The sequence below is a fragment of the Carex rostrata genome, chromosome 28, assembly GCF_964058835.1.
Source record: "Carex rostrata chromosome 28, lpCarRost1.2, whole genome shotgun sequence".
Classification (NCBI taxonomy): domain Eukaryota; kingdom Viridiplantae; phylum Streptophyta; class Magnoliopsida; order Poales; family Cyperaceae; genus Carex; species Carex rostrata.
This window is the reverse complement of record NC_135945.1, coordinates 2,513,005-2,526,332: the sequence shown is the minus strand read 5'-3', so window position 1 is coordinate 2,526,332 and position 13,328 is coordinate 2,513,005.

Here is a 13,328-nt window from a genome sequence, read left to right as displayed (position 1 = left end):
GTATGGTTGCGCAAGCAGTGCTGATGCAATCTTTAGGGCTATGTATTAGCAAATAAGTTATCTTACTTAATTCAATATGAACATTCTTTTTTAGAATTAATTGGAAGTTTTGGTACCAAATTGATCATTACATAAAGATGAGGGTTCAAATGCCTCTATGTTTTTGTACCTACATCATGCCTCCATCTCTCTCCATCATTTTCAAAGTTCAAACAGTCGATCCGAACCGCTCAATCTAACCTCCATACTAAAATATGTTTGGAGACCAAATTTTATATTTTTATGAATTTTTTTACTATTTTTTTAGATAGGTACAAAAATACTGTTTTTAGATGGTTCAGATTTACTAATTTTGTACCTATCTAAAAAAATAGTAAAAAAATTCCTAAAAATATAAAATTTGGTCTCCAAACATATTTTAGTATGGAGGTTAGGTTGAGCGGTTCGGATCGACTGTTTCAACTTTGAAAATGATGGAGAAAGATGGAGGCATGATGGAGGCACAAAAACATGGAGGCATTTGAACCCTCCTCTTACATAAATTAGAACATTACAAATTTCTTCTAACTTTTAATTTTGTTTTTGCTGTAAACCTGTCTTGTCCAGTCAGTAGAAAAATTTAAAAATAAATTCAGAAATAATATTTTAAATTACATATTTTTTAATTTAGAAGTGAAATTCTAAATAACATTAATTATTGTAGAATTTATATGTACTAATTAAATTCCCAAATAATTTGGAAATTATCTGAATTTTGATTGGATTAAATTAAGCTTAAAATCAAATGCAACTAAAATATAAATTTATTGACTACCTTATTAAATGTTTTTCTCATCTAATTTATCATTAATATATTTATATATATATTTTTCATATAATTCACATACATTTGATTAGACGTTTGCTAAACCCCTAACGGGTTCAGCCCGTTTTGCCCGGTCCGTACCCGTTACCCGAGCTACCCGTACCCGTTGCCCGGGTACAAACGGGTAGACGGGTAGACGGGTACGGGTAATAAACGGACCGGACAACCTAATTTGAAAAAAAACCCGTTATACCCGTACCCGTCTACCCGCCTACCCGTACCCGCCTACCCGTACCCATCTACCCGCATACCCGTACCCGCCTACCCGTACCCATCTACCCGCATACCCGTACCCGTTACCCGTACCCGACCCGTTTCACTTCAAAAAAATTTGAATTTTTTGAAAAAAACAGAAAAAAAAGGGAAAAAACAGAAAAAAAAAAAAAAAAAAACCGGGCGGACCGGACCCGTACCCGGATACCCGGATCCGTACCCGCGGTACCCGTACCCGTCAACCCGCAACGGGTACGGGTAATAAACGGACCGGATAGAGGTTTTGGAAAAATTACCCGTCTACCCGTTACGGGTTTTACCCGTACCCAACCTACCCCTTTACCCGTCCTACCCGTTACCCCTAACGGGTAACCCGGAACGGGTCACGGGTAACCCGTTAGCAAATGTCTACATTTGATGAGGAATATCATTCACTAATAATTGACATATAACATTATAATTAAGAAAAACATTGACATATTCTAGGGCTTACGCTATGTTCTTAGGCGTAAGCGTAACCCGTTCTTAATTCGATTCAACTAATTTGGGAAGATTATGGGCTAATTTGGGCTCATAATCAAAACCATTTGGGCTCACGCAGTTGATATAAATACGAAGTTTGTTCAAATTTTGTTAATTCTGATTTGGATAAAGCCCAAACTCGGCCCAACTCTCTCAACTCTCTAAAGCCAGCAATTCTCCTGCCATAACTTTCCACCTGGCGCCTCTGCTGCCAACTGCCAAGTGCTCTCCTCTCTCTCTCTCTCTCTCGGAAAGAAAAAAAGCCACATGTAAGCTTCTGCTTTGGTGAGAGGTATCAATTTCTCTCTCTCTCTCTCTCACACACACACACAAGTACACACACTGACAACAGTCATTTAGGGTATTTTACAAAGAATTCATACCATTGATTCGGTCATAGTGGGATCTGTAGCCGAGAATCGAGATTTTTTTAAGCAACTCGAATATTAAGAAATCTGCGGGCCATTTTCTCTCCTTCATTTTCATTCTTCCACCTGAGTTTCTAGGGGGGAGAAGTATATGAGACCAAACTATTTGTTCAGCCTCATTATTCCACATTGTATAGATATTGGAGTGGTACATTAAAAAAATAGTGGAACCAAATTATTTATGTGATCTCATCCATTGATCAAGAAAAAAAAACAATTATCATTTTTCTGACAAATTAATTTTAATTTTTAAAAATAAAAAATTGCTCATAAATTACATAGTCTCGTAATAAATAATTTCAAGAAAACAATGATCATTTAACAAGCTTTCAATAATAATTCTTAGATTTAGTCTCCATATCCTTAACAAAGCTATCCACCCACACTGACATAAGGAGCAACTTGGTGTTTCAAATTTAATTCGGTTCTTTGGTAAGAAAAAAAGAAAAAAAAATCGATTTTTATGAAAGAACAAGTTAAGAATGAAACATTATTGAAACAATCAAAATAAAACTTGGAATTCTAAAATTTAAGAATTAACTAAAAAATAGTTGTAGGTTCAAGTGGTATCTCTATTCAGAAAATAATTAAGTTCATTTTGAAGATGAATCAATCTAGATTTAGTTAAATGCATTAATTCTCAATTAATTATATGATTGACTAGTTGCATGTGTAGTATGTCACCATGTCATACATTCTCCAGAAAAAAAAAACAAAATGAATCACACATGTCCGCACGAAACATATGAAACATCATTTATATAATGAGGAGGGATCCAATTACATCATTTTATGGTGATACATCTTGACAAAATAAGTTATTTTTGCAATTTCAAAATTCAAATAATTGATCCGAACCGTTCAACATGATGTCCATATTAAAATGTACTTGGAGACCAAATTTTACATTTTTGGAAATTTATTATTATTTATTTAGAAATTTTTTAAATTGTTATTTTCCAATGGTCCAAAATTTCTTGAAAACAACAATTTTGTACACATCTTAATAAATACTAAAACAATTTCAAAAAATATAAAATTTGGTATCCAAACACATTTTAATATGGAGATCATGTTGAACAGTTCGGATCGTCTGTTTGTATTTCAAAATTACAAAATAACTTATAAAAATATAGTGTCAAGATGTATCACCATAAAATGGTGTAATTGGAACCCTCCTAAAAAAATAGATAGATAACCTATCAAACATGAAATGGTATCTTTATATATGTTCATTCTGTTGCCATTTATTGATCGGTTGCATCACATTAAATATTAAAATAAAATATTGTTGGTTAGTTGGCGCACAGAGAGAGAAAAGGCTAAGGGCTAGTTAGGGTTACCAAAGTTTTTATGTATAGAAATCAATATAAACTAATATAAAGTATGAGAATGATTGTCTCAAAATTTTGATGCATAGACATAACTGTGAAAAAAATTCGGCTTCAAACAATCAATTCGAGTCGTTTTTCAGCTTCAATGTTTAAATTATTCGGATCATGCGTTGACAAATTAAGCAATCTATGATGAATTTATCAGAATCAAATTAAAAATTTGGCTCTAAAAAATAAAGCGAGATATTTTTTACAGATTTGTCAATGAGTTTGTATCTTGGACGGTACCGCACTTGATCCAATGAACTGAAATTAACTCCTAATCAAGCGATTGGAATGCGATACCTATTTAGACAAAAGAAATCCATTTTCGAGATTCGTGTCACAATTAAAAAACAGTTTGAGTTTAATAATTATACATGCAAGTAGCGGGTGATTCAAATTTTCTGTCTATGGCATTTAATACCTACGCTGCTCATTCTAATACTTTATATTAATTTATATTAATTTCTAATAATAAAAAAGAATGTAGGGTTAGGGAATAGGTTGCTTTTATTGGGTACAAAGGATGAGTCAGATCGACGTGGGAAGCAAAGCCCATCTTGGCTCAATTTAGACACTAGTACGTGTACCCAAAAAACAACTGATTTGGCCCACCAGCTTAGTGCGATAGCATGGCCAACCCCAGATCCGCTTGTCTTTCGGTGCTTTTTTTTTTTTCTTCTTCTCTCTCTAATTTTATATGACATACATTTAATGTATGGTATAGAATAGATAGGGTATAACATTTCCGAGGAGAGGCGGTTTTGCTTGGATTTGGGTAACAGACATTCCAGATAATTATATAGTATTTTATTATATGGGTATTAGTTAGCGGTGTAAATAAAATGAATTTAGAATTATATGTTTCTTTATAATATGGTGAGTTAAATGTAGATGAAGATATAAATATTAAATATTAATTGGATTATACAAATTTGAAATTAAATCTGCACTTATAATTAAACTAATAACTGACAAATATTTGTGAGTCCGGCTAGTATGACATCGGTATCACATGACACTAATTTCAAAATTGATTGAATAGACTTCAAACAACTAATCCAAACTATTCAAACCAATTTACTTTATGAGTGATGCGTTTACATGTAAATTTTTTATATTTTCGAGTTATTTTAGTATCAAATCAAGCAGTAAAAATGTTGAAAAATGAATGTATTAAAATTAACTTAAAAACTCAAACATTTGATCGCTTGACTTGATACCAAATAAATTTAAAAAGTTATAAATTTTACATGTAAACACACAACTAATGAAGTAGATCAGTTTGGATTCACCATTTGAAGTCGATTCGATAGGTTCTGGAGTTAATGTTATATAGACTGAAATGACACTGATGTTATACTAGCCAGACTCAATATTAGTTAAACAAATAGATAGTGGGTATTTTTAATGTATATTCAAATATAGCAAGTTGTAAGCATTTTAAAATAACAAACAGTATTTGATATGTGATTATTCTAACAAAAATGAAAGGACAAACTAAAATTCAAAATTTAATATGCAGATATGGTAATGTGAATATTCACATTCTTTTCAAATTAAAAATTATTCGTATCTATAATTCATTAACCCTCTTACAGCTAGAATACAGATAGAAATACAAATATAATAGTTTATTTGTAATTTGTAACTACGAGCATTTCTAACGGACCATGGATTTTCATTCATTCAAACAAATATAATTATTTCCTTAAGAAAAATCCCATTTTAACCCCATATATTTAAGAATAATTTTAGTGTGACCTCCTTAATTAGAATTTTATTAAATTTTTGTAATCACTGTACTGTGATGTCATGATCAAATATGATATATATCCTTCATTTAAAAATTTGCTTTGCTCCATCCATGCCAATAGTAACCCTTACAGATACATACCTCTCCTCCCACCCCACCTCAAGCCAAAAAGAAAAAAAAAAGAACAAAAAAGGGAGAAAAAAAAGGGAGGGATAGAGAGAGAAAAGAATGTCTGCACTGTCAATTATCTCAACTACATTAAATGTCTTAGTGCTTAAGAAATTATACTCTCCTACATCATTTTTTTATTTGTGATTTTTGAAAACTAATGTATAATGCTAATAATTTCAATTGAATTGAATTTTTATCCAAAATGTATTTTTTGTCTTTCAAATATTTTAAGATCCGTATCATATAATAATTATGTTAAACTATCAATATTATAGATTAGTCTAACGATCAAAAGCTGAGTAGGTATTGGCAGTAGCATTCAGTTGGTCACAAACTGTGTGCAACTGTTATGTTAACCAAAACCTAAATTAAACGAGTTTGAATAATAGAATGTCTAAGTCTCTAGAATCCCATATTTTAAATACTTAATCAAATACTACTTCACTATTGTAACTCAACATTACAACCAAATAACCAACAATCAATTAATGAAACATAACCAACTAACCTAATGGAAATGATAACCTAGACTTAGCTTGCATTTAGATTTCTTAATTCACTATCCCTGCAGATCGACACCTCGATCTATACTATACGTTAGATTCGTACTCTTGCGAATGGACAGTAGAGTAGACAATTAGCGTATAAATATTATTAGCATTGATTTTGTCCCCATCAAATATCACTTTAAAAAACGTAAGCAATGACATTGAGAGCGCAACAGCCCCCGTTTATAATACTTGTTATGTAAGCAACGCCATCGGTTGGTTAATCTAAGCGATAACATACGTGTGCAACACCATTGGGTCCAACCGGATGGCAAAAGTGAACACATTTTCTATCGGAGCAATATGCATCGGTTCATAACCCGATGGCAGAACATGATTTCAACCAATATAGAAGTGTTTTTTTTGTAGTAGTGATGCCAATAGTAACTCTTAAAGTTACATGAATCTACCAATGATAATCTCTCCTCCCACCCCACCTAAAGCCAAAAAGAAAAAAAAAAAGAACAAAAAAGGGAGGGATAGAGAGAGAGAAAAGAATGTCTGCACTGTCAATTATCTCAACTACATTAAATATCTTAGTGCTTAAGAAATTATACTCTCCTACATTTTTTATTTGTGATTTTTGAAAACTAATGTATAATGCTAATAATTTCAATTGAATTGAATTTTTATCCAAAATATACTTTTTGTCTTGCAAGTACTTTAAGATCCGTTTCATATAATAATTATGTTAAACTATCAATATTATAGATTAGCTTAACGATCAAAAGCTGAGCACATACCTTGACTTAAGCTCCCAAGTTCCAAGATCCTGATCTATGAAAATTGAGACACGTGTCAGTTTGGTAATTCACCCGGGCCAATCTCCATAAATTGGATTCCTCAGCAAGCGCTAAGCATTGAATTTCGTTGGACCAACATGGCTTCCACTATACTTTGTTGTTTTCTTTCTTATATCACTTAATTTAATCAAATTTTAAACACTTGCTGGTTTCTCTCCTCTCCATTGGAACAGTAAAATGGAGAAAGCATTTCGTGATTTAATTTCCAAGGTTTTTTTTTGTGACTTTCTGAGATACTAGCATTTATTTGTGTGACTTTCTGAGATCCTAGATTTAAACATTTAATTTCAATCAATCCAGACAATCACGTTATGGCAAAAAAAAATAATTTCCTTTTCCATTATCAATATTTATTTAATTATTTTCTTATTAATAAAATTTTTGGAACTGGCATCTTCTGAAATCCGGATTCTCTGCATTATCGTATTGTTTTAGTTAAGTTTTGAAGCATAGTGTCAGAATTCGAGCCAATCCACTCCACACCTATAATGCACGGAACCTTTAATATTGATGCCGATTTAAATTGGACCGTCCAGATATTCTTGACTCAAAATTCGAGTTATTGAAAAGGATATGAATTCAATCTTTTGTTAATCTTTTGTTAACAGGATCTCATGTACTCCGCCGATAGTGATTCCTATGTGGATCTTATGTGGACAAGAGCTCCTGAACTGTGTGGTTCGATAATGAGTCTTTGTTTTATTGTCGAAAGACAACACCTTCCGTGTGAAAGGTTGTAGATTTCAAATTCAAATAGAGATTCTTTATGGATGATTAAATAAAAGTTAGGAGGTTAGACATCTACCTTTCTATCTCAAAAAATGAAAAATATATGATTTATTATTTATTTTCCTGTAAAATTACATAAGTTGACAATGCCTTTTATTTTTTTTAAAGATCAAACCACAACTATTTAATATCTGCACATAAGAAATCTTTTATTAGAAATTCTAACATATTACATGCCATACGAAAGACATTAAGTTTACCACTAGATCAAAGTTTAGTTCTCAAAAATTAACATTGTCAGCACAATATATAATGTTTAGGTTCACTAGTGGCAAAACAGAAATTAGGATCGGTTATATACGCATATCAGTATCGAAGTACAACCGATCATGACCGGGGCAATACTAATACCTCAGAAATCTGGATCGGTTGTTTAAAATAATTGATCCTAATTCAAAAAAAAAACTTTTATGATCGGTTATTTTAAACAACCGATCTAGATTACTACTATTAGGATCGGTTATTTAAAATAACTGATCCTAATTCAAAAAAAAAAAAAACTTTTAGGATCAGTTATTTTAAACAACCGATCCTAAAATAACTTTTAGAATTAGGATCGCTTATTTTAAACAACCGATCCTGATGTTTTATTGAAACTAAAAAAATATATTTTTATTTATTTGACCAACTTCCATATATATTTTGCTGGCCAGCATACTAAATTTTTTTTTTTTTTTGCACAGTAAGAAGCAATAATCAAATATCATATACACATCCTAAATTAAATATCATACACATCTTAAATTATTACAAAAAATTTATGTTCATGCAAAGTTTACCTAAACTAAAGCTTTAGAAATAACCAAAATGTGAACTCTCTATCAGGAAAAATTAAGTTTTGCATCGCTAAAGAGCAGAGTGAATTAGTCATCACTGCTTATCCCTACAAGAAGATAACACCAGAAAAAGAAAAATAAATCATCAGAGTGAATTTCTCGTATGACCCTTGAAAAAATTCCATAATTTTGGCACCAAAAACATAATATCAAATAAATTTCAGAACCTGTCCTTGCTGAAAATAAGCCTTAGCATGACCCTCCCTCTCACAAATTGCAAAATCAGTATCTAATAGAGCACCATTGAAATCACCTAACTTCAATTTGCAAGCCTGAAAAAAAACCAACAAGGTAAAGTTCAAAATAAAAATTGCAAATGCAAGACAAAATTAACATCAAAGCTCTTAAATCACAAGCAAATCTACTTTGTTAATAAACCTAAAATTAACAGTAAAGCTTACTGAGTGGAGAAGGTCAGGCGAGAGGCAGAGACGGAGACAGAGAGAGAGAAACACGAAGGAGAGGGAGAGACAGAGACATAGAAAGAGAGAGACACGGAGGAGAGGGATGAGTTGAGACTCAAATATTTTGAATAAGTACAGAGGTGCGAAACGAAAATAAAGGGATGAGTTGAGACTCAAATATTTTGAATAAGTACAGAGGCGCGAAACGAAAATAAAGCCTAGCACTACATAAGCATTAGGATCGGTTAATTTTAAAAAATCGATCCTGATACTATCAAGATCGGTTATTATAACTGATCCTAATTCCAAAAATAACATTTAGGATTGGTTATTTTAAACAATCGATCCTAATAGTAGTAATCTGGATCGGTTATTTAAAATAACCGATCCTAATTAAAAAAAAAACTTTTAGGATCAGTTATTTTAAACAACCGATCATAATATGTGTTACATTAGAATCGGTTGTTTGTAAAAAAAGATCCTAATAGTATCAGGATCGGTTCTAATAAAAAACCGATCCTAATAATTCATAAATTAGGATCGGTTGACCATAAAATCCGATTTGAATAGTTTTTAGGATCGGTTTTTTCAAGAAAACCGATCCAGATAGATATTAGGATTGGTTGTTTCATATAGCCGATCCAGATAGGCCGATCTTGATTCCAGTTTTGTCACTAGTGGTTTGATCGGATGTCCATATTTTTGTGTATTTTATTGATAATTCATGAGACTAAGTATATGTTGCATACTCGGTTTGATTCTTAGATTTTAATATCGGAAAAAAATCATCAAACCCCACATTAACCTTCAGCAATATACATTTTTTTTTATGAAATATTGAAATTTACGGTCCAACTAAAATAATTTTTGCCCCGAATCTAGCGAATAGCAATGCATGATTTACTTATATATTTTGTTCAAACAAATTCTCGAATTACTATTTATATAAGAATGCAATGCTATTTCCAATTCTTAAATATTCTTTCGTTTAAAACACAAACAACTCACTTTATGACAAAAATATATATTATGAATAATATATAACAATGACATGGCAAATAATTGTGAAATAACGATCATCCAAGCATTAATATTAAACGATCAAATTCTTAAAATTTAGCATATTCCTATCATAATTTGTACACATCATAATTGCTAGATTTTTTCTTTTAATATATTCTTGGGTCAACGAAATCTCCTGTAACCAGTATAGTAACATAAATAGATAAAAAAAACTTATGTTTGTATTTTTTTTTTTAGAGAGAGGGAGAATAATTCATTAATTAATTTATAGTTATCATTAATTAATTTATAGTTATCATTAAAATTGATATATGTTAGTCTAGGTGGGTGGCACCATTAGCATATTATTTTCTAGAAATTTGCAGGGATAAGATAAGAATGATATCTTCAACTCAATCCTAATTTTAACTCGTGCAATATTAATTGCTGCGCATGTGCAAACATTATAGTAAATTAATAATCTAATATATTTTTGGTTTCTTAATCTTTCTTGAAAAGTGACAATTGTGGCCCATGCCAATCTTTCACCAATAATTATTATAATTTAGAAATTTAGATTTTCAATATGCTACCGATCATCGTCATCCCTTTTTTTACATGTATATTGTCAGATGCAAGGTGTTACGCCGCGGAAATGAAAGCACTCAATTTTGCCAATTTTTATATTTAGAAATTGAAAAATCAAATTATTGGAAACAAATTGATTGTTTTTTTCGTCGATGAATAGATGGAATCGAACTATTAAATTGATCCCACCGATTGCATGACAATGGAATTGAACCCCACTGATTTTCATATTGTGGGACCTAACCTCTCCAATGCAGATTGGGGGCTCCAGGTGGAAGGGAGAAAAGGAAGGAAAAGAAGACTTGAAAACTTTACAGTATCTAATAAGACTGAATCAATAATTCTTTCACTATAAATTTTTGAATTTTCTGTGGTGAAAACAGGCTACAACTTGCAAAAATAACTGAAATTGCACTAATAATTATGTCCCAAAAAAATACCTTGTCTATATGCTCAAACAAAACAAACAACTAACCAGTGTTGTAAATAACTTAAAATTTTAAATTTGTAAAAATTAAATAAAATTGAATCATCTATAATTATATCAGTGTTATAAATAATGGTATGCACTCGTCAGACGGATGTGGTACCGCCAAGTAATTAATTGATATACTATTAATTAATCGAAATTTTACAAGCAATCTTAATTTTTATTAGAGTTACGTACATATACTCCTATTAAAAATAATTTTTTTTTTAAGGTTCCTATTAAAAATAATTAATTTAACTCATCAAACTTATCGATTTAACTTATTTTAACTTAATTTTTTGTGAAGTCATAAAGCTTAATTTATAAAATTGAATTCCTAAATAACAGGATTCTAGGACGATAAAACAGTATAGACCGATGAGTCTCACTCAACTTGGCATACAATCATTCGATTCATACCTATTGCAAGCCCTTCTGACAACAATTCGACGCCTTGAAACACTGACAAATGGGGGCTGGGGAGGGAGGACCATCATCTATTCTGATTGCAAAGTTCTCACTCAAGCCATCCATAAAGGGTCCTTGGAATTTCTGAGTTCTGACATCCTGGGAAGCAATGGACACGGTGGCAAGTTGCATTGAGTTCTACACAGATCTACAAGACAATGCACAAATAGAGTAGGGTTTCCTAATTAAACCCTAATCTCACTTCAAGTCAAAAGAAAAAGGCTACCACTAATTTGTTAATCCCAGAGCCTCATCTTAAAATCTCCCAAAAAAATGTATATTCGGGAACATTTTTGAGAATGGAAGGATTTTGGTGAGGTACATTCATAGAAAATTGCTAGGAATACCTCACAGAATAGCGAATCTGGCAAGATGCACTGGGCAACGGTATACTGGTACGCAAAATGAAGAACTGGAGGAAAAAAATTAGATGACGTTTGATTTAAACAGGGATGTTTATATTGATAGAGAGAAATCTCTTATGTTCAATTTATATATGTCAGTAGAACTATGTAAGCTAGATTTGGTTTTATTTCTGTAATTTTTGGTTGCGTGCCAACAAGTTTGTAGAGTAGTTTGTTTCTTACCAATAGAACTGAGAACATTGTATTTTTTTTTTTTTTCAATTACTTAATAAATGGCTTACGTAAGCAAAAATCGCAGTGCGTAGTAATAAAGAATGGAGTTACTTTATCTCGGGCAGGATGGGCAGACCAAAAAAAGTGATTATAATTGAAGAAATAATGTAGGAAGCTGCTTTTCGCAGCAGAGTCGGATCCCTCAAAACCCACTCATGTGACCATGGCAGTTGGCACTTTGCCAATGACTTTTTCACATACACCCTCAAAAGTATTCCTTTTTTTTTCTTTGTAGTCTAGAAAGTAAACTTTTGCAAAATGCCCTTTAAAGAAAGTTTAATTAGGATCCCGGTATGATACTTACGTCTGATTTCCAACAATCCTTATTACCTTCTCTCTCCATTTATAATTAATTTTGTGTCGATACATTAGACTAGGGATGATTAAATAATCTATAGCATTGTCCAAAACAGTCTTTTATAATTCCGTTATAACTCTACTATATTATTTTTTTTTAATTTATTATGTGCTCAACCGCTCATCTATAATAAAAATATAGATAAGAAAATTTCTGGTATAATAATACATGCATGACATGTAAGAGCTTCATCAAATATAGTCACAAGAAGGCAAGTATATTATGATTATTTTGTAGAAAAATTATAATAAAGTGCTTGTAGTTAATTTGTAAATTTATGTTTCATTCTACGTGTCATATTTTGACCCGCCTTTATAATATATTAATATAAAACAATGTCTTATGATGCATGATTATAATCCAATTTTTATAGAAGAAAATGCCTGAATTTTATTTAAGCTTAGATTTTTCATAAAAATATTGTACAATTAATTCATCATGAATAATTCGATATGATTAGTTTCAAGCTGGCTTGACTTGAAATATGTAGTAGCATATAATTAATGCATTTTTCTTTTTTTCCCTCTTTATAATTTTTATCTTTCCTTATTGTAACCTTTCTACAAGCCTGAAATTAATTCCAAGTGATGATCAAAATATCAGTTTTTTAAAATACATCGTGGCAGTTACTTACATAAAATATGATACGCCACTTGATTATATATTATCAATAAATTCATAGATTGTGGAGTATTTCTAAAAATAAATACTTTAATTTGATATATGTTTAAAGTTGACTCTGCATGCTTAATAAAATAGTATTTAGCAAATCCTCATAAAAAAAATCTCATATTCCATTTGTATAAAAAAGTATAGGATCTAAAGAAAGACTTATTTAAACAGTCTGTACCTCAGCATAATATATACTGAATGCGATCTGCTCTTCGGTAAAATATATACAAGCATCAAGCATGCTAATACGGAGAGAATACATCCATTTCAAATGATATAACCTTCCTCTTAAATGCCAAATCCTACGTCTCCTCTTTAAATGGAATTCATATCCTCTGCATTAACTCAAAAGAGAATCTTTTGAGTTAATGAAGCTCAACCGTCTGATCTGTTTCAAGATTTGTGCGGACTAGATCCGCACT